The sequence below is a fragment of the Nelumbo lutea genome, chromosome 1 (genome assembly GCF_056320005.1).
Source record: "Nelumbo lutea isolate HS-2025 chromosome 1, American lotus-T2T, whole genome shotgun sequence".
NCBI classification, from domain to species: Eukaryota; Viridiplantae; Streptophyta; class Magnoliopsida; order Proteales; family Nelumbonaceae; genus Nelumbo; species Nelumbo lutea.
The window spans coordinates 151,612,584-151,635,336 of NC_142684.1; the positions used below are offsets into that span (position 1 = coordinate 151,612,584).

The 22,753-nt window shown below is 43.6% G+C and overlaps 1 long non-coding RNA gene across 1 annotated transcript; it reads left to right on the plus strand.

Annotated features, from left to right (window-relative positions):
- Nucleotides 1–19,573: 19,573 nt before the first annotated feature.
- LOC148878392 (uncharacterized) lies at nt 19,574–22,691 on the plus strand. Its single transcript, XR_016102113.1, has 3 exons — nt 19,574–20,258; nt 21,235–21,473; nt 21,679–22,691. It is a non-coding gene; the product is annotated as an uncharacterized LOC148878392 (long non-coding RNA).
- Nucleotides 22,692–22,753: the final 62 nt, after the last annotated feature.

The window sequence follows — 22,753 nt, forward strand, 5'->3', positions numbered from 1 at the left end:
GTATTTGATATTATTGGTGATGTTTGACTATGCTTTTATATCATGGGCATAGATGAAAGTTCACATACCATTCAAGTCCTAAGACAATTATATAATACATAAAAAAGACTATCCTTACAAAATGTCAAGATCTAAATTTTATAATATGCATATAATGTTGGTTGCAAATGCATTAGATTGAAAATTAATGCACCAAATTAATGATAAAATTACATTCAACAACATTATATATACATACAATTCATCTCAATGAAACACAAAATCTATGGAGAATAGGAGATGCCACTCTTAAATGATATCCTATCTTTTGTAATAACCTAAAACCTATAAAATAATTACTATTAATGGTCAGAAGTAAATAAAGCTATTATGTTAATTTACACAAGTAACCATTGAATAGCAGAAACCATTATCTAAAATGACTATTAAATAACTTACATTTAATCCTAAAAACATTTTCTTCTTACTTTTTAACTAAGAGGAGATAAAGAAATTAGTTGAAAGCAAAATTTATCAACCAACTAATAAAGTAACATGTATGCAAACACCTTCTAGGCATGTTAAGCACCTCCGCACATTTGTTCAAGAATAAAACACTCGAACAATTCATAATGTGTCACAGTGTTGCATACGGTTAAGGGCATGAGTTGTAGGCCCTATTTAACAACCACACACATGACAACATATAGTCCTAGTGGCCAAATGCCCTTATAAGACCTGGGCCTAATTGACAAACATGTCTAGGGACTATGGAATAAAATTTCTATATTTTCATTTTTCTATAATGTATAGTTTTCTTTGTTTTTTTAGTTTTTGTTATTTTTCATCATTTTTATGATTTTCTACATTTTTTGTAAATTTTCTGCGTATTTCTTTGTTTTTGTTAATTTATATTAGTTTCTTTAATTTATGTTTTTTTTCTACATTTTATATCTTTATTTATATATTATGCATTTTTTATGGTCATATTTTCTAGAATTTATGTATTATGTGAAAAATTAATGGGTTCGGTTATGTTAGGTTTGGGTCGAATCCAAAATGGGTCATTAGTGGGTTGATGGGTCAAGTGGGTTGGGTTAAAGCTCAACCCAAACCTAAGTACCTAACCCACTCAATTTCTTTTAGAAAAGCCAATGGTTTTTTTTGCCAACAACTATCATGCACCCTCATATAGAATTGGGATATGTCGGAATAACCAAAAAACTAAGGGGTAGAATTAGTATGAAAAATCAAGGTCTTTCGACCACACTAATTGAACCATTCTCATTTTTTTTATATATGGTAGTAGATATAAACTTTTATTTTATTCTATAACTTTTGTTCATTTTTTCTGTAATTTATGGTTTTTCTTTGTTTTTGGTAATTTATGTTTTTTCTTCAATTTTTACGATTTTCTATATTTTTTTTTGTAAAATTTCTCTATTTTCTTTGTTTTTTTTGTAATTTATATTATTTTCTTCATTTTATGTGTTTTTTCATAATGATTTTGCAATGGCTTATATACAATGGGAAAAATAAAAAAGTTAAGGGTAAAGTTGGAAAGTAAAATCAGGGTGTTTTGACCAAACCAATTGCAACATTCTCATTTTTTAGTATGGTGCGGAAATTTCTATGATTTTCTATATTTTTTGTAATTTTTCTATGTATTTCTTTTCTTTTTTTTGTAATTTATATTGTTTTCTTCATTTTATGTTTTTCATAATTATTTTTCAATGACAATAAATACAATGGGAAAAATAAAAAGTTGAGGGTAAAGTTGGAAAGTAAAATTAGGGTGTTTTGACCAAACCAATTGCAACATTCTCATTTTTTTTAATATGGTATATAAATTTTTATGATTTTCTATATTTTTGTGTATTCCTTTGTTTTTTTTTTTGTAACTTATATTGTTTTCTTTATTTTGAGGAGAAAGGTGTGTAGGATAAGAGAGAGACAATTTTTGCTTCCTCCTTTCTATTGTAAAGTAGGGGGAATGGATAAGATATACACTATGCAAAGAGGGGTTTAAAGGAAAGAACTGGGGTTTTAGAATTAATGTCTTCGCTCCACGTGTGAATGGTGACATTTGGCCTTTTTCCTCCTACCATTCTACTTGTCAATGGTGGGGCCGGTATTTGCATATATAACGGCTAGCGTCTGGATATAGGTTGATCCTGATTCATTTATATTTGAATTCGAATCAAACAACCATTTAATTTAGTCTAAATCTCCAGCCAACAAAATGCATTCCAAATGACCAAACCCCTATGGCCCTACTGGCATAGTACGGAAACAAACCATGTTCAGAGAAGCTTCAAAGAAAAGAACTAAAGCCAAAATAAATAGGAAGAACAACTCTTCATTGAATACTTAAGAGAAAATCAAACATCAAAACTATCATAGCTTTGTCCTAGTTGGCCTTTATATAGACTTACACCCTTATGGCTCCTACAAGAAGGTTTCTTAATCTATGAAAACACTCCATAATAGAATCATACTAAAATTCTTCAAAAAGAAAGTCCTAATTGAGAAAAAATTTGAAAATCATGATCTAATGCCAACTTGGTAATTTCGAACTAAGATAGAAGTTTTGTGCTGGCGCTAACTCAATAATTGATTACTTGGTTGGATCAATGACATCATCCAAGCTTCTTGTGTGTCTTGGAGTGGTCCCAACTTGCATGTAAATTATTGGCCTTCTTTGTATTGCATCATCCTCCTCGAGTTGGAGAGAATCCATCATCGGATTAAAATCATCATTTGAATGATTGTCGACATATAGTACCAAGTGTTTGACATTGAAGACATCATGGGTATGTATATGGATGGGTAGCTTTAGTCTATAAGCATTCTCATTGATGACTTCAACTATCTCACTTGGTCCAACCATCATTGGTGCCAGTTTTCCACATTGCCCAATCGGTATACAGTTCTCTGTTAAAATGGCCCAAATGTAGTCTCCCGCATCAAATACTACTTTCCTCATTTTTTCCATCAACATGTTATTTGTACTTAGAATTAGCTACCTCCATCTTGTTGTGGACTTCTTTCTGGAGGTTCTTAAGCTTCTGCACCATATCATCAGCCTTGTCATGAATTAGGCCTGGCTAAGTACTAGTAGCAAGATCAAGAACGCTATAAGATTGGCTCCATATTCTACCTCAAATGGGTTGTATCCCATGTTCTTGTTTTTTGACCTATTGTAGGCGAGTTTAACTTGTGTTAATAAGAGATTCCATTGTCGTTCATTGCTAGATGTAAGGGTTCTCAAAAGATTTCCCAAACTCCTATTGGCTACTTCTATTTTACCATCCATTTGGGAAATGAACTACTGAATTGTAATGAAGATGGCAAGCCATGAAGTTTGACAATCTCCTTGAAGAATAAACCAACAATAAGTAAGGCAACTATTATCTTCCTACATGCCATGAAGTGAGCTATTTTTGAAAAATGGTCTATGACCACCATTATAGAATCTACTTGTCACTGGGTACGTGGCAACCCGAGAACAAAATCCACAGATATATCTACCCAAGGTCCTTTAGGAATTGGGAGGGGCATGTATAATCCAGAATTGGTTATTGTCCCCTTAGAGACTTGGCATATATGACAACATTCCACAAACCTCCTGATGTCTCTCGTCATCTTGGGCCAATAGGTAATAGTAACTTGTTGAGACAAATTGAATTATTTTGTCTCACCCAAAATGTCCTTCATTGTGCAGCTCTTTGACAATTTTCAACCACCATGAGCAATCAGGTATATATAGGTGGGTTCCCTTGAATAGGAAGCCATCATATGCCACAAAGTATGTCCTACTACCTAATTGCACATCCTCCATGGTACCAACAAAATAAGGGTCAGTGAAAAATAATTCATAGAAAGTATCAAACCCTGACATCTGTGCTTGGAATGTGGATTATAAGGCTTTCCTTCGGCTAAGTGCATCTGCAACTTGGTTGTGCACACCCGACTTATGTTTCAATGCAAACGAATATTCTTGGAGGTATGTTGCCCATTTAGCATGCTTTGCATTCAACTTATGTTGGCCCCCAATATGCTTAAATGCCTCATGATCTGAATATAAGATGAATTCTTCATTGATGAGATAATGTCGCAAACACCGAAGCGCTTGCACCACGGCATAGAATTCTACATCATAAGTTGAGTAGTTGAAGTATGATCCATTTAATTTCTCACTATAGTAGGCTATGGGCTGACCACCTTGATTGAAAACAACACCGATTCCAACCTTAGAGGCATCACAATCAACCTCAAAGGGTTGCTCGAATTTGGGAAGGACTAGCACGGGTGCAACTGTCAATCGTGCATTAATCTCAATGAAGGCCCTTTTTGCTTTAGTATTGAACGCAAAATTGATATTGGTCTTCATACAATCTGTGTATGGTGCCATGGAAACTTCGCACTTCAGTAAGTGTTTTGGGGATAGGCCACTCAATGGTACGAACATTCTCTCGGTCTATAGAAACTCCTTCTCTTGAGATGGCATACTCAAGGAATAAGACATGATGAAACCGGTATTTGATGGTTATCTAATTAATTGCCTAGCTGTCACGCACATCCTCTAAGTGCCATCCTTCTTTGGCACTAACAAATCGGGAATTACGCATGAGCTCATGCTATCTCATATGAACCCCTTAGCAATCAGTTCATCTACTTGCTTTTATAACTCCTCATGTTCAATGAGACTCATTCTATAATGGGCCTTGTTGGGGAGACTAGCACCCGATGTTAAATTTATGTAATGTTGGATATCCCTTAATGGTGGTAATCTTGCAGGTAAGTCCTCAGGAAATACATCACTAAATTCATCAAGTAAAGGTCTCACCTCTTCTAGAACCTCTATACCTTTCAGATCAAGCCCTTTGTCAATTAAAGCATAAAAACACCCATTTCTTTTAAGGAATTTGAGAATTCAGTAATGACAAAGAGGCATTTGTGAATTTAGTCATAGACTACGTGGCAGTCAAATTACCACGGGCGCCCAAGTAGCAAATGGCAAGCATCCATGCATACAACATCATACCACACATGATCACTACAATTACTACCAATAAAAAAGCTTACTAGACACCATTGTATGATTGAGATCTCATTCTTTCTTTTTAGCCATGCAAACTTGTAAGGGTGAGGGTGTTGTTGAGTTTTTAGGTTCAACTTGCAGACGACTACTTCTACTATAATATTCTCACAACTCCCACTATCAATTATAAGGCTTGTTACATTCCCACCAATAATACATGTATTGTGGAAGATATTATTTCTTAGCCAATCCAACGATTCATCCCTAGGAGTTAGGAATGATCATTGCATCACCAAGGCCTCTCCCACATCCCTATACACCAGTTCTCCCTCTAAGGTTTATTCATTATAAGAGTCAAACACAGGTGGGTTTGAATAGTCAAATGCTTCCATTTGGGGTTCACTCGTCTTCTACAAACATTGTCCCTTTTCTTTTATCACCCCTTGAGCAATCAATAGATTTATGGTCTGGTTCACCACACTTAAAATACTTTATCCCAAGTGAACCAACCTAATTTTGATTAGGTCCACAACCTTGGTTTTGGTTTAGCCCACGAGACCGTGGCTGAGTGGTTGAATTTAAAAGTGGAGTGGGATTATTATGTGGGGGCGGTTTGGCCACATTCGTTTGGGTTCGACCCAATTGTTTAGGTCGATTGCTTTGTCTTTCTATGGTTAAAGCATGTTGGTGTGCCATGCATAGAAACATCATAATAGTCAAGTAGGTCTAATACATCCAAATATTTGGTTTCAACCCACCTATATACCTAGCCACCAATTGGTCTTCAGTTTTAGCTAACTCAATCCGGACTACTAATAGATAAAACTTCTTTGTATATTCATCTACTGTATCGGTTCCTTGCCTTAGATTTTGCAATTCTTTATAAAGTAAATGAATATAATTATGGGGTAGAAATTCTGACCTCATCTTTACCTTGAGTTTCTCCCATGTCTTAATCTTTTCCGTGCCTCTTTTCTGTCGCATAATCTTCAATTGATGCCACCATGCTATTGCTCACCCTCTAAACCGAGTGGTTATTAATGATACAATCTTATTTTTTGGAACTTCATTGAATTCAAGAACTTCTTCCACCACGAAGACTCGAAAAGTCAATCAATGAATTCTTCTGGGGTCATACCTCCATGGAATTTCGGGATCTCAACCTTGAGATCCACTTTCCACTGTCTTTGGTCACCACCCGCAACTACAACCAACCTGGTTTCCTGCCTTGATGATGAAAAGGAACACGTGGAGATACTTGTGTCAGAGTCATTGTCCCATGTTTCCGAATGGGAACACACTGATTTCAACTCTTGAGCAAGTGTTGACTTGTCTTCTCAACTTTGCGACCCTTCTTGTGTTTTGTTGTTGAATTCCTGCTCCATGATGTGAGCCACTTGTTTCTTCTTAGGAGCCATAATCCAAAGAATGATCAAACTTGAGCTTTGATACCAAATGGCGCAATACGAAAACAAACCACGTCCAGAAAAGCTTCAAAGAAAAGAACTAAAGCCAAAATAAATAGGAATAATAACTCTTCACTAAATACTTAAGAGAAAATCAAACATCAAAATTGCCATAGCTTTGTCATAGCTAGCCTTTATATAGACTTACACCCTTATGGATCCTACAAGAAAGTTTCCTAATCTATGAAAATACTCCATAATAGAATCCTATTAAAATTCTTCAAAAAGAAAGTCCTAACTGAGAAAAAAAATTCGAAAATCACGATTTAATGCTAACTTGGTAATTTCGAACTAAGATAGAAGTTTTATGCTGGCACTAACTCGGTAATTGATTACTTGGTTGGATCAATGACGTCATCCAAGCTTTTTGTGTCTTGGAGTGGTCCCAAGTTGCATGGAACCTATTGGCCTTTTCTTGTACTGCAAATTACATTGGTAGGGTGTCAGATTACCGGATTAGCCCAATAATCGTTGAGAAAAAAACACTCTAAAATGAATCAATATAATGAACCTGAAAGCATTTCCTGATCCAATACAACTAATTACGTTAACAAAGACAATCGAAAAAAAAGGGAGAAAACCAAAAAATGCTTCATTTAGTCATCTAATTGATTGTTCCATGATTGTCAACACCCAATTTTTGCCTGATCTTCTCTCTAACCCATTTCTCACACTCTAAATGTTCGATCAAACCTTACCACCATCTTTAGAATATATCCCGATTATGCCACACCACAACACCCGCTACCTGATCAAACTCTATCACATGAAACAAAGCTGTTTATCATCCAATCACACCAAATTTAGCCCTAAATCCCTTCATTTCACCATTCATCCATTAGAGATTCAATTTCAACACATCTAACACTATGACACTTCTCAAACCAAAAACCTATGATCCACACATCCCTGACATGATCAAACCCTCCCAACAGCCTCATAATTCAAATCCATGTCATTCCACCAAAATCCAACTAAAAATTCCCTTATTTACCCATTCATCAAACCAAGATTGCATTTTAAGCCCCCCTCGTTAGCCGAAACACTAATAATCTAGATCCTCATTATTCTCATGCCTCTAAAGCCATTAGACACTTTCATTAGACTCTAGGGACCCTAGGATGCCCATCCAACAAGTTTTAGAATAAAAAATACCCATTTTGTCATTCATCTAGAAAGATTCCAAATCCACAATTTTCATCACACATTACCTTCCAAATCATAGATATCCATCACAACACCACCCTTAGTGCACCCAAACCTCACCATACCTCCATCAATATGCCAATCAACCACCTATTGAATTCCAAATCCAAAATACCCATTTAGTTCCTTGTTTTAAAAGACTCCAAATCGACTATTCTCATCATTACTTTCAAAATCTTAGATTTCCATCACGATAGCTCCCTTAAGACACTCAAATCTTCCTAAAACCTCCATCAGACCCCTGATCGACCATTCACCAGATTTTAGATCCAAAAATGACCATTTTACCCCTCTAAATCGTCTATTCTTATCGGTTACCACTCTTAAAATCTTATATCTCTATCATGACAACTCCTCGAGACACTCAAATATTCTTAAAACCTTAATTAGATCCCTGATTGACCATCCACTAGATTTCAGACCAAAAATGACTATTTTGCCCTATTTTGCCCTTTATCCAAAAAGATTCTAAACTGATTATTCTTATCGGTCACCTCTCAAAATCCAAGATCTTCATCGAGACACTCCCTCTAAGACCCCTTAAACTATAATAAAACCACCATCAACTTCTTGATCAACCATCCATCCAATTTCAGACTTTAAAATACCCATTTTGCCCTTCATTCAAAAAGATTTCTAACCGATGATCCTTATTGGCTGCCACACTCGAAATTATGAATCTTCATCACGATACTTCCCAAGGCACCCAAACCTTACCAAAACCATCACCAACCACTTGATTAACCACCCACCAAATTTCAGCCAAAGAATACCAATTTTACCCCCGATATAAAAAGATTTTAAATCAATTATTCTCGTCGCTCGCTATTCTCAAAATCTTAGATCTCCATCATGACAACCCCCTCGAGACATACAAATCTTCCTAAAACCTCCATCAAACCCCCGATTGACCCTCAACCAAATTTCATACCTTAAAATGACCATTTTAGACCATTTTAACCCTCATCCAAAAAGATTCCAAACCGACAATCTTTATTGGCCGCCACTCTTCAAGTCCAAGATTTCCATCACGATACCTTCCCCAAGACACTCAAACCCTATCAAAACCCCATCAAAACCTCCTGATTGACGATCCATTGCATTTTAGACCTTAAAATGACCATTTTACCATTTATTTAAAAAGATTCCAAATAAACAATCCTTGTTGCCTGATACTCTCCAATTTCAAAATATCCATTAGCGTGCATCATCTAACACCATTAAACCCCATCAAAGCCCCTTGGTTGACAACCCAACAAATGTCAGACCTTAAAATGACCATTTTAACCCTCATCTATAAAGATTTCAAATCGAGGGCTCTCATTGGTCGCTACCCTCCTATTTCAAGATCTACATTTCAATACACCCTCCGATACACCTAGACCATGCCATCACATTCCTAAACACCTGGATAAACCCCCTTCCATTTTAGACCCAAAATGACCATTTTACCCTGTCATCAAGAAAAATCCTGATTCGACGCCCCCTATTACTCGACACTCTCTGAATCATGATTTCTCACTCTAACACACACCCCGAGGCCATCAAACCCCATCATTACCCTTTTTGGACACCTTAAAACCCCCTTGAAAAATCTTATTACAAAATTCCCCATTTTACCCCTCTATCTACAAAGATCCCAATTCGTGTGATCTTGTTGTTTGAGATAAACCCTAACATCATGAGTTTTAATCTCAGCCCTTGAATCCTATACATTACACCCCTTAGACTTGCCCTCTCATTGCAAAAAAATCCCTTCTGTTTTTTCATTTAAGTCCTTCAACATTTCTGGAAATCACATAAAGCTCTTACTAAATCTAGAATCAATCATAGCCCTAGATTTGAGTCCCCTTGCTTCACCACCATAGGATCGGCCTAACCATCACTTCGACATCCCAAAACCCTAAATTTAAAACCCTAGCCGCTACCTCTCCATTCCCCCCTCAAATTCAAAATTTAAATTGAAATTTAAAACTCCCCCTTTTGGGCCATTAATAAGGAAACAAGGTGGGCCTTTTGAGGGAAATTGTCTCCTTGCCTGAAATTCGGTCAAAAGACCAACCGAAGGCAGGCTCGTTGGTGTGTTAGCTGGGTTGCTCCAACATTGACGCAGAATCAAGTCCCGCAACCAATACTTTGGGAAAAAAAAGGGCAAAGGGGAAAGTTATGGGTGATTAATCAAAAAAAAAAAAAAAGAGGTCAAAAGGAAAGAGAATAATGTGAGAGAAAAAAAAAAGAAAGAAAAAATCTAGGAAGCCCCCACCCTTTAGATTAGGATCAAACCATCCTAGCTGTCCATTTCTTTTGAAAACCAAGCCCAAAACCCTAATCTCTCACACTTAAACCCTAACCAAACTAAACCTAGCCCTCTCCAATTCGATCAAACCTAACCGAACCCTAAACTAAACGCTCTCTGATGGTGCGCAATCCGGCCACTCCTAGCTGGCCCTTGCGTGGCTCTCGAAGGGTACCTGAGATGAAGAAGAAGAAGAATCCCCAGGGGCTTGCCTGGCGGGAACACTCCGACGCTTAAGTTAGTATTCTGTGGAAGAAGCAAGGAGAAGGTGAAGGCTAAGAGTGCAGATAGCACGAGCGATAGATAATACCTTGTTCTTTGAGAATAGGCTCCTTATAACAGAATTTCGTTGCATCAGGCCCACTGGCCTCTAACAGGGTAGGTATAACCGCCACTGTTAGCCGGCCGCAGCCGTTACAGGCAGAGCTGAGGTGGCACGCGTAGGGCCGTTATTGCAGGGTACGTGCCTGTCAGGTGTAAGGCACCCTCTAAAGGTGGAAGGCACAACGCTGTCTGACGAGGGATGGCTATTGTCCCCAGATTTGTCGGGTATGGTGGTCGAGCAGGAGATCTTCTTGCAATATGTTGAACTATTCTTTCACGAGTTACCCTGTGTCGGGCTATCCCGTAAGTGGCGAGCTGCCTGTGGCAAGCTATGCCGAGCTATCTGACCTGGGGTGTCTTCACCTCGGGGCATTTAGAGGCGGGTAGGTGTGTTCCTATCAGGGAGTGGCCTGAGATCCACTGGTGGGGCTCGGATATTAGGAGAGGTCAGGGGGCCCCGAGCTCGGAGGCAGCTCGGGGTGCCTTAGCTCCGGGGGGAGGCATGGGCTAGGTGGCTCCCGGTGAGTAGTCTATCCTGCGGAGTTGTCAGACTGAACTCGGTGCGACTTTCCCATCAAGTTGCGGCTGTGCTTGCTGTATTGTCACGCTGAGTCATCACTTGAACATGGCCACGCCCACGTGTATCCGTGCTATGAGGTCAGCCAAATCACCCTCCATCAATTGCCCCCCACTCCTTGCCCTGGCGATGTTGACCCAGCGTGGGGAGTTCATGTTGCGCCGGGTGGATTTGGCTTCGGCACTCATGCTACTTCGTCACGCGTTTCGCCCAGCTGGACCGGTCTAGTTCTTGGCTCAGTCAAAAGGAACCCGGGTCACGTTTAACTTACGCGCGGACGTCATGCGGTTTGGACTTTGCGGACGCGAAAAAAACACGCTAAACTGATTTTACCTCGAGGAACCCATGGCCGGTTTTTCTGAAAGCCATTGGATCGCCTTGATTGTGACCGTTAATGCTCGGGCACAACAGCTATAAATATTGGGGTCCCTTGGCCATTTCTTCGCCAAAAAGTCTCTAGTGTCAGAGTTGAGCTCGCGTCTAAGGTTTCTAGCTTGGGTCTTCTAGCTCGGTTTGTTCCTCTAGTTAGTTCGCGTTTCCTGTGGTGAGTCCCCAAGCTCCTCTTTCTTTTCCGAATATCCTTCCCTTCTTGTCTCATAATGTCGTCTAGCGTAAATAGTCTTATTGACGAGCCCGAGGTGGGTACCTCGGCTTAGGGTGGCTCCTCTACCGCCTAGCCGTCTGATGTACGGGCGGCTTCGGGTCAACTGGCATCCACCTCCCACCGAGGTTGGGTGCCAGATCAGTTTGGCCCTTCCACCATGACCCGAGAGAGGCTCGAGGACCTCATACAGAGGTTCAACCTCCCTGGGCAATATTCATACAATCTTCCTACCAGCAACTTCCAATGGGAGCACGGTCCTGACGAGATCGTGGTCTTCAGGGAACATTTGATAGCCGGACTCTGACTTCCTCTTCACCCCGTGATTGTTGAGGTGCTGGTGCACTTTAACTTCACTTTGGACCAACTTCACCCGAACTCCTTACAGAATGTGGTGGGGACCATTTTCCCTTGTTTTGACCGATCTCTTTCCATTGACCTGGACGTTATCAGTACAACCTTGGCCATAAAGAAGAGTGCTTCGGGCACTCTCCCCGGGCACAGACGATGTTACTATCTGTCTCCCCGCCCGGGTTTCAAACTCATGCACAAGCTCCCGAGTAAAGTCCCAACCTGGAAGCGGGACTACTTCATAGTTTGGAGCAGCACGGGGTGGCCCTCCCCTACTGACTGGAGGGTGGCCGTTCAAGACCCTGGTGTCATCCTAGATGGGAATACCAAGAAGGCACTCTAGTTGCTGGCTCAGCTCAGGTTAAATTACAAAGACTTCACAGCCGAGGAGAAGCTCATCCAAGCTGGCTTGAGCCCGGGTAGGTTTTCCTTCACTTCAGCTTTTTGTCCACATATTTACTTCGGGATTACTAACGTTGAACTTCACTATAGGTCCCATGGAGGCGGAGAAGATTGACGGCCAGAGGTTATTTCGCCAAATGAAGAGAAAGAAGTGAAGGGCCAAGAAGGCACGCGTTGAGTCTCCGTCGGCCTCTACCGAGGCTCAGCCTTCACAGGCTCCGATTATAGAGCCCAAGCTCCCTGGTGTTCAGCCCGTCATCGATCTGGAGGAGGACACGATGCCCCAGGGACCTAAGACAGCGATAGGGCTCACCACTGAGCCTGCCGAGACAGTTGCCAGAGGTGCTATAGAAGTCGCTCCTGAGGCACGCCTTGTTGGGGCTTCAGCCGGGGCCTGCCCTGTGGATGCCGCCGCTGAGGCTTCCAAGGAGTCCGCCCATGCGGCAGAGATGACTGCGTCTAGCTTGGAGAGTTAGGGGGTGAAAGTATTCTGAACCCTCGGTGTAGTCTCCAAAAGAGCAAGGAGGCCGCGTACTCGGAGGAGGTCACAGAATGGGCTGATCTCACTCCTGGTCAATTCGGTGCCCGGGCTGCTTCTCATACCATGGTGGTGAGTTCCTTGTGAAAGATTCTCCCCCTCTCTCTCTTTCTTCTTCTTCTCTTTCTTTCTTTTTTTTTACTAACTGGTCTTGCCTTCTTGTAGCTGAACTCCGCCGTGCGTGCCTTGACCTTCTAGTCCGATCGGCACCTGAGACAGGCTCTGGAAGCAGAGAAGTCATCCCGTGAAGTCCAAACTGAACTGAGGGCAGCTCGGGGTCAGATCCACCACCTTCAGAACGACGCCTCAGCTAAGAAGAGCTTTATTGAGGTGCTATTGGCGGAGAAGAATGAGCTGGCCCGAGACAAGGATAGACTGAGGGCCGAAGTGAGCATGTTCAAGGTCGGCCAGGAAGCTTTAAGGCTCGAGGTAGACAGTCTCAAGGTAGATTGGGACGGCCTCAGGGTAGATCAGGATAGGCTCAGGGCAAACTGGGATGCCTTGAAGCTTGAGGTGCAGGGCCTTAAGGAGGCCAAAGGAAAGCTAGAGCACGAGGTGGAGTTCCTCCGAGATGACATCAAGGAGAAAGAAATCTTCGAGGACTCCCTCCAGGAGACCAAGGTGCAGGCTGTTATTGATTACGTCCAGTCGTCGAAGTTTGATGACATGATGATCGAGGCCTACTGCAAGGGCTTCAAGCTCAGTCGGTGGCTGATCAGGCACCTCTACCCCGATCTGGACACAAGCGCAATCACCACTTCCCGGATCACTGATGACATAGTGCGTCAGTTGGCGGATGATCCAGGCTCTAAGGACGAAGGCGCCGACAATGAAGTAGAGGCTGTTGGCCTAGTTACTGCTCGAGGAGGTCCCTGGCAAAGACAACAAGCCTCCAAAATAGCTCGGTCCCTGTATTTACAAGCTTAGTCTTCTCGTTTTTGCTTTTTTGTACCAAAACTTTTGTAATGAAATTTTCATAATGAGAAGTTTACTTTGCTAAGCACTTGTGTAATTTCCTTTACTTGCTGAAGTGGTTATTTTATTCTGAACTGTTAGGCTATCAGGCTAATTACCCGAAGTGAGGGTTCCTCAACTGTCGTGACCCCGAACCGTATTCCAATACTTAGTAGGGGTAGCCTTATGCACACCGAGGTGAGTAACATAGTAGGGTACATGCCCGACCTGTCTGCACTTGGGGCGGGCTATACATCACAAGGTTCATGCCCGAATCGCCTGCGCCTTAGGAATTACAAGTACTTAGCCTATGCCGATGAGGTGACTAGGCTTTATATGGTGCCGAGGTCTTTCATTAGCCCAGCGTCTTAGCCCTTAGGCTGGAAGAGCGGCTTACAGTCTGTTCTCCTGGAGTCCGCTTGTGCCGAAGAGGCAACAGGGTCTTATAATGCCGAGACCATGTTAGCTCGGCATTTTGGCCCTTAGGCTCGGGGAGTGGCTCGTAGCCTACTCAGTTGTTACATATAGTATTGTCTTAAGTTGATAATATTCCATGCCCGAGGTACTTATTTCCCTTTGAGGGTCTCGAGCTTGTATGTTCCTTCCTCGAGCACTCGTTTCACTCGGTAAGGTCCTTTCCAGTTGGACCCGAGCTTGCTAGCGCCGGGCTCATGTACCATAACTTTACGAAGGACCAGGTCACTGACGCGGAGGTTCCACTTCTTGACCCTGGCATTATAGTACTGAGCTACTCTCTGCTGGTAAGCTGCGGTCCTGACGTACGTGAGGTCCCTTACTTCGTCGAGTAGATCAAGGTTGGTACACAACTCATCTTTGTTCGTCTGGTCACTGTATGCTTCCAGTCACAGCGTAGGTACTTCGATCTCTGCGGGGATAACTGCCTCAATGCCGTAGGTGAGGTTGAAGGGAGTTTCTTCCGTGGTGGTCTTCTCTGTGGTTCGGTAAGCCCATAGAACACTAGGTAGCTCGTCTGCCCACAATCCTTTAGTTTGGTCCAAACGTGCTTTCAGTCCGTGGAGGATGGCTTTGTTTGTGACTTTTGCTTGACTGTTTGCTTGAGGGTGTGTGACTGAAGTAAAATTCTGTCAGATTTCCATATCTTGACACCAGTTCTAGAATTTGATGTCCTCGAACTGCTTGCCGTTGTCAGAAATTAGTACCTGAGGTAACCCGAAGCGGCACACTATGTTTTTCCAAAAGAAGTTTTGGACGTTCTGGGCTGTGATCGTTACAAGTGGTTCGGCTTCTACCCACTTGGTGAAGTAATCCACTACTACTACTAAGAATTTCCTCTGGCCTATTGCTGGCGGGAACGGTCCAAGTATGTCAATGCCCCATTGTGCGAAAGGCAACGGGCTGGTGAGATACTTGAGGTTGGCAGCAGGTTGGTGGTGAATATTGGCATGCTTCTAGCAATTGTCACATTTTCTAACGAGCTTAATGATAGGGGTATGCTTCTGGCATACCCCTGTCGAAGTGCCTTTTGGGCGAGGGCTCTGCCCCCCAAGTGTCTGCCGCATAGACCCTCATGAGTGTCGCGGAGTATGAGCTCGGCTTCTGTGGGTCACAAGCAACATAGGTAGGATCTCCGATATAGCCGTTCGTCTATCATGACGTATTTGGCTACCTAATGCTGCACCCTTCTAGCTACATTGCGATCTATAGGGAAGGTCCCGTGTAGCAAAAAGCTCGTGAGCGGGTCAGTCCAGCTCAGCTATGCTTGAACGACGAGAGCGACCTCCTCTGCCCCCTAGAATGCTAGGCCAAGGTAGGTCCTCTATCTACACGGTTCTCATGGTGATGTCGCTGGTGCTGGCTAATCTAGACAAGGCGCCGGCCTCAGCATTCTCCGACCTAGGGATTTGCCTGATGAAGTATGACTGAAAATTGAGCAGGGCCTCTCTGACTTTGGCTAAGTAGGCAACCATGGTTGGCTCACGACCTTCGTACTCGCCAGTGACCTGGTTGACCACGAGTTGGGACTCGCTGCAGATAACACCGAAGACACAATTGTTTGGACTCAACTTCATATTAAACTTACGCAAAATTTGAATTTACCTATTGTTTGGAGTCGCGCCGGTTAACGGTGTACCCTAGGAATTTACCTGAGGTAACACCGAACACACACTTGTTTGGATTCAACTTCATGTTAAACTTAAGCAAAATTTGAAAAACTGAATGCAAATCTTGAATTAATTCATGCGAAAATTGGGTTTTAACGACCATGTTGTCTATATAACATTCTACTTTTCTGCTAATTAATGGCTCGAACAATTTATTTACAAGCCTTTGAAAGGTCGCCCTTGCGTTTTTCAACTCGAAGGGCATAACCTTGTAACAGTATAGATCGAACTCTGTGATGAAGGCGGTATTTTCTTCATCCGTCGGGTCCATCTTGATTTGGTTATGGCCCGAATAGGCATCTAAGAAACTTAGCAACTCGTGCCCTGAGGTCGCGTCCACCAAGCGGTCGATTCTGGGGAGCGGGAAACAGTCTTTTGGGCAGGCTCGGTTTAGGTCGGTGTAGTCGATGCACATGTGCCACTTGCCGTTAGCCTTCTTCACTATAACGGGGTTGGCTACCCAGCTCGGGTAATGGACTTCTCTTATGAAGTCAGCTGCGAGGAGCTTTGCGACCTCCTTGTCAACCGCTTTTCACCGCTCTGGGGCTAGGTTGTGTTTCTTCTGTCTAACGGGCCTAACTATAGGATCAGTATTGAGCTTGTGAGTTATAAGGTCAGGGTCTATATCGGGCATCTCTGTCGCGAACCATGCAAAAATATCTAAATCTTGAAGTAAGAAACTTACCAGTTCGGATCGTAGAGGTTCCTGGATGGAAGCACCGATCTAAAGCGTCCGAGCTGGATCTGCTGCCGAAGTCAGGACAACGACTGTTTCTTCTGTGGGCGCAGCTCGTTCTTCGCCTTGCTCTGTAGGCCGCTCGAGTTCGAGGTCGTCAGCCACCTTGGTCTTTCCCTTCAAGGCGGCAACATAGCACTTGCGGGACTCGAGCTGGTCACCCCGCACTACCCCCACACCAAAGTCTGTAGGGAACTACATTGCCAAATGATAAGTGGAGACCACCGCCCGTAGGACATGGGTGATCGGCCATCCTATTATGGCATTGTATGGAAAGGGGGTCGCGACCACCAGAAAGTCATGGTTGAGTCTGACTATGCAGGGCCATGTGTCAAATTCCACTGGTACTGTTACTTTCCCAAGGGGCCTGACCTCTTCTCCGTTGAAGCCCACCAAAGGAGTGTTCGCGGGCCTCAAGCCACTTCCCTGCAACTGAAGCTAGTCGAACGCGGCTTTGAAGAGAATATCTGTCGAGCTGCCTGAGTCAACAAGTACACACCTGACCTCAAAGTCATTGATCCTTAGCTTTATCACAAGCGTGTCGTCGTGGGGGTAGTGGACCCCTCACGCATCGTCTTCTGTGAAGAAAATTGATTCTTCTGTCTTCGACCGCTTCAGAGGATTCTGTTCTTCCCGGGCAGCTTCACGAACTGACGACCGAGCTGCTGCGGAAGTACAACCCGCGACGATCGAGCCTCCCACTATCACATGGATGGTGCCCCGAACCGGTCTCTCTTCCGGAGACTGCTTCTGCTACTATTCGGCTGGCCTGCTGCTGGACTCGGGAGCGTCCTTACTGTGCTCCCCTCGCCGACCTGTTTTATTATTATCATTATTATTATTTTGTACAAAGTTCCTTAAATATTCATGACGGATGAACTCCTCTATCTCATCGCGGAGGTTCTTACAATTTTCGGTACTGTGACCGTGATCTCTGTGAAAACTACAATACAAGTTCTTATTTCTTTCATTAGGATTCCCCCTCAGGTGGGGTGGCCACTTCACGTACGGGGCATCCTTGATTGCCATCAAGATTTCGGCCTGCTTCGCATTCAGTGGGGGGTAATCAGTTCAGTTCGCTACGGGAGTTCGGAATGGCTGACCCGACTTTGCCCCCTGAGCTGCATCCTTTTTCTTTTGGTTGTCCCCTTGGCTGGAAAGCTCTCCTTCTCTTTTCCTCTTCTCGGGCGTGCCCTCGCCCTTCTGGTTGATCTCTTCCTCCGTGGCTATAAGCCTGTCCGCGAGCTTAAGGAATTCAGTTATGGTCGTCGGTTGGTTGATGACCATATGCCATTTGAACTCTTTATGTGTCACGCCCTTCTTGGCTGCTGCGAGGCATACGGTGGGGTCCAGGCGCGGTATCTACATGCATGCATCGTTGAACCGCTTGATATAGCCCCGGATAGACTCTCCCTCTCTCTGTAATATGTTGAGGAGGCTTTCTTTAGTTTGCGGGCACTGCTTGCTGGTGACAAAGTGGGACGTGAAGGCCTGCGCAAACTGTGCCCAACTTCTTATCGATCCAAGTGCCAGGTTCCGGTACCACGTGCGGGCTACTCCTCTGAAAGTGGTGGAGAAAGCCATGCACATGCACGACTCACTGGCTCTCGCCAGGTGCATCTGCGACTGAAAGGCATCCACGTGGTCATTTGGGTCAAACGACCCGTTATACTTGTCGAGAGGGGGGGGGGGGTTGAAGTCTTTAGGCATTGGAACCGCCAGGAGCTCGGGAGACAGAGGGGGATGAAACTGAAAGGAGGGGAGCCTTGACTTCACCCGAGCTTACCTCTTCTTTGCCTCCGAGCTCGGGCAGGTTGTGGGTGGCAGATTGGCGAGCTCGGCGGCGGCGTCTCTGCTTCCTGGTGGGCTCCACATTTGTGTTGCTCACCTCTGTGCTGTCAGGAATGGTTTGTGCAGGAAGTAGCTTGGGCCACTGGTGATGGCTGCGGACAGAGGGATCCTGCTTGGAGTCTGCAGCCAGGATCTCAAACTGGTTCTCCAAAAGCGGGGTTTCGAACTTTGACTGTCGAGGTGATGTAGATCTGGCAAGCTGGGGTCCTCCCATCCTGGCCGCCCACAGTGAGACCGAGGTGGTCGGTCTTTCTTGTCTGCCGCGGGAGGAGGCTTGGCTCTTATGGGGTTTTTGAGAGGCTTCTTCTTGGCGAGAAGGGCATTCATCCTGGCAGCGAGACCTAGCTTGCTGTAAGGCTGGGTGCCGAGGACACTGAGGGAATTGTTGCTGGTAGTGGTACTGGGAGACGTGGTGCAACACTTGCTGCTGGTAAAGCTGGTGTTGCTGCACTTGGTCTTGCATGGCCCACATGCACTGCATCAAATCGTTGAGCTGGTTCTGGATGGTCGCCAGAGGGATGACAGTCGGTTCAACAAAGGTCGTTTCAACAGAGGGTGGAAGGGGAACACCCACAGGCACCGTTGCTCACGGCATGTTCAGGCCGGGGACTCCGTCCACCGAGAGGGGAATGGTGAACTGCCCAATGCAGACCGTGGGAACCAGGGGTTGTTCCCTGGCGTTACCCATCTCCATGTTGTGTCCGATATTGCTTGAGAAAGCCATGAGTGCTGAGTTTTCAGAGAAGAAAGAACTGTGAAGGTTTAGAGGAAGGCTTTTAGAAGCGTTTCCCACAGACGACGCCAAATGATGGTGTACAATCCGGTCACTCCTAGCTGGCACTTGCTAGGAGTTGCGGCTGTGCCTGCTGTGCTGTCACGCTGAGTCATCGCTTGAACAAGGCCACACTCACGTGTACCCCTGCTACGAGGTCGGGCCAAATCACCCTCCATCACTCTCCATTCGGTCCTAACCCAACTAATATAGTCCCAACCGAACCAAAATAGCCTAACCCATTTGGTCCTAAAGGAAAACCTAAGAAAAGAAAAAAAAGAAGAAAAACCTAAGACCAAAAAACAAAACCGAATTGATTCTCTAAAAAAAACACGAACGGTCCTCTCCTTCCTCCTCTCCTTTCCACCTCCTCCCTCCATGAACGAACGAACCAAGTGCCATTCTCTCTAATACTCTCTCCATTCTCTCGCACCTTCTCTCCCACAAGCTCTCTTCTCTCCCTCTCACACACCCTCTTCTCCCTCAAGCTCTCCATTACCGAACTCCCATCTCTCTTAGCCCTATCACCACCGAAATCTTCCTCTAATCTTCTTCCTCATCTCTCTCTCTCACGTCCTCTCTTCCTCCATTCCTCTCCACCACCGAAATCCCCACGTTCATTCTCATTTCCCTCTCTCCCAAATGTCTCTACTCACCTGAACTAAAACCTCTCCCCCATCTTCCTCTCATCTTCTTACAAAAGAAGCCTAACCATAGAACCCCCCCCCCCTTCTCATCTTCCTCCAACCTCCATTCAACATTTAGGTACAAGAGAAAGAAGCAACACCCAAAAGCTGGAGCTTCCACACTAGGTTCCGGCTTAGGAAACAATTCAAAACAACAAGAAACAACAAATGGAGGTCCAGTTCGGATTTGCAGCCCCCTGCATTGAACGAGTTCAGCACAGCTCTCCATCCTATCTACTGTCAACCGCACTAGGTGTTCTCCATTACTTTCGGCCATCAAATTCTTTCCTATAACCCCCTTGGCAGAAAGGAAGAAGGGCCGCACATAGAGGTAATCGTCCTCAACCTCTCCAAAATAATTTACAGTCAAGGTTCTAACTTTTCTAATGATATTTTTCTTTGTTTTTTCTTTTCCCTTTTTTTTATTGTTTTCCCATGGAAAAATGCTTGAAATTAATGGCTTTAATCCATATTTCCATTACCTTAGATTTCTTTTATTTTGGGTTGATGAATTTTCAAGAATTCTTGGTTGAGTATTAGTATTGAGTGCATGATTGTACTTAATGTTGGGTAAATAAGGCTAGGTCGAATATTTGTTTTTCTTTTTGTGTTTTTAAGTCTTTTGTGCATAGTTTTTAGTTATCTTATGATCTTTTCGTGTAGGGTTTATGTTTTTTTTAATATTGGCATTACTATTATTCGTTCTTTCTCATGTTCTTTAACTCACGTCATGCTTTAATCCACTGTGAAGGGCTGTCCATGGGAGACAAGCTCCTTGGTATTCAATCCTTCTCCCTCTTCAAATAAGAATATGGGAGGCTTTGGATAAAAAAAGGGGTGGTTGTGTAGTCAACTCCCCCTTTGCTCATCTAAGAACCTCCCATACCCGGAAAGAGGAAGAGGAGGGGATATAAGTCTCATGAAAGAATGTCCCTATCATTGTAAGACTTTCGTTGGACCTAAGAAGCACTTAATGGTATGTTATCATTCACAAGATAACAAAAGGAGAGGGGTGCCTAACACCTTCCTCCCCCTCCCTTTGGTGCCTAGAATCATGTCTTTGTCTTGTATTGAGAGTTTTTTCTTCTTTTATGTTTCTCAAATTAGGGAGGCCCATTACTCCCTTGTTCAAGTTGTTGATGGGTGGCAACTCCTCTCTCAGCCATGAAGTGACACTCAATTTTAATGGGATGTTCACAATAATGAAAAAAATACATTCCTCCCTTCAATTCAAATTTGTGGTTTTGCCAAACCATTTGATACTTGGCACGTGTTGGATCTAATCAATGAAGTGGTTCGTCAAGTAGGTGCTTTGGGAAAAGATCAGACGAGTTTTAATCTGCACCCCACGGCCTAGGCCGCCAACTGTCCTTCCACATGCATTCTCCCCTCAGCACATGTGGAGCTAATGGGATGGCCATTAGCTCGTCCTGTTAGCTCCGCATTGTTTATTCTCTCGACTCACGGCTTGGTGCCTGTGCAACCCTGCATTCTTCCGATTCGATCATCTCCGGCACCGACTATGGTTCCAGCAGATATACAGGAGGTACGAACACGACCCTCTCATCTCATCTCTCTCTCATCTTTTATTTTTAATTCTTTTTCAATACAAAACAAAGACGGAAGGATCACCAGTGACCACCCAACCCTTACCCAATTCATACAACTAGTAGAGCAATGAAATGAATCTACTGTCTTTCTCTTTCGTAATTCAGCTTGCAACTATCAAATCTCTCTCTCATCTCTTGCAGAAGCACTTGATCTGATACCATTTCTTATGGTTTCCATACATCTCTGTTGGTAAGTTTTTGCACAACTAGAGAAACTCCTCAAAATCTGCTCTGACAGGATGGACCATAGCCCAGTTGGAAGACCAGGGAGCAGCAATTCCAGCTCCGCTTCTTCAGCTAACCTTGTGCCTGAAAAGAAGCTGACACTATTTATCCTTCGCCTTGCAACTCTTGAAAAATCGGCCAATGGAGTGGGAGACTTAGCTTTTATCAGGGCAACTATTGTTCTTCTGGGTGGTTTTGCTATCAAACTAGGCAAGATGGATTTTTGTTCGTCACCACTATTCTCTTAATCGAGGGAACCAGGATTTTCAGCCGAAGTTGTGAGCTTGAATGGCAACATCAGTCTACCAGGTGGATAGTAGATGCTGGGAAATATAGCTTCAGGCACTAAAATCTAGCTCCCACTTCATTGTTCGAGCTGTAAAAGCGATTTTCCATCCAATTACTTCAATCGGGCTATAGATCCACCACAACCGACAGGTGAAAGAGAGCTTCAATACAGCAAGACCCAACAATCAGGTTGTGCAGAAGTTCCCATCACGGATACGGGCAACATCAGATGTCTCCTTGCTTCGCTATGCAGGATAGGTGTTTCTGTTGTGAAACATCAGTAAGCTACTCTATTGGCTTTAACTTTTATCAGCCACAACGTGCGTGAGTCTTTCCCTGTTGAGGTTTATTCAATAGGATTGCGGTGACTTTAGTGATGTTCTTGACAAGAATCAAAAGCCTACTTTGAATATTTTCTATGGATTGGCATTGGCTAAAGATCTACTATTTCTAATGGAGAAAGCATTCTGGGAATGGAAGGTCATCGAGTGTAAGATTTTGGAAGAGATGAACAAGGAGTTAGATAATTTGGAATGGTTTTGATCGGATCGGGTGGTCTCCGGTGATCCTTCCGTCTGTGTTTTGTATTGGGAAAAAAAAAAAGTTAGAAAATAAATGATGTGAGAGAGAGATATGAGATGAGAGGGTTGGGTTCGTACCTCCAATGCATCTACTGGAACGGTCATCGGTGCCTGAGACGATT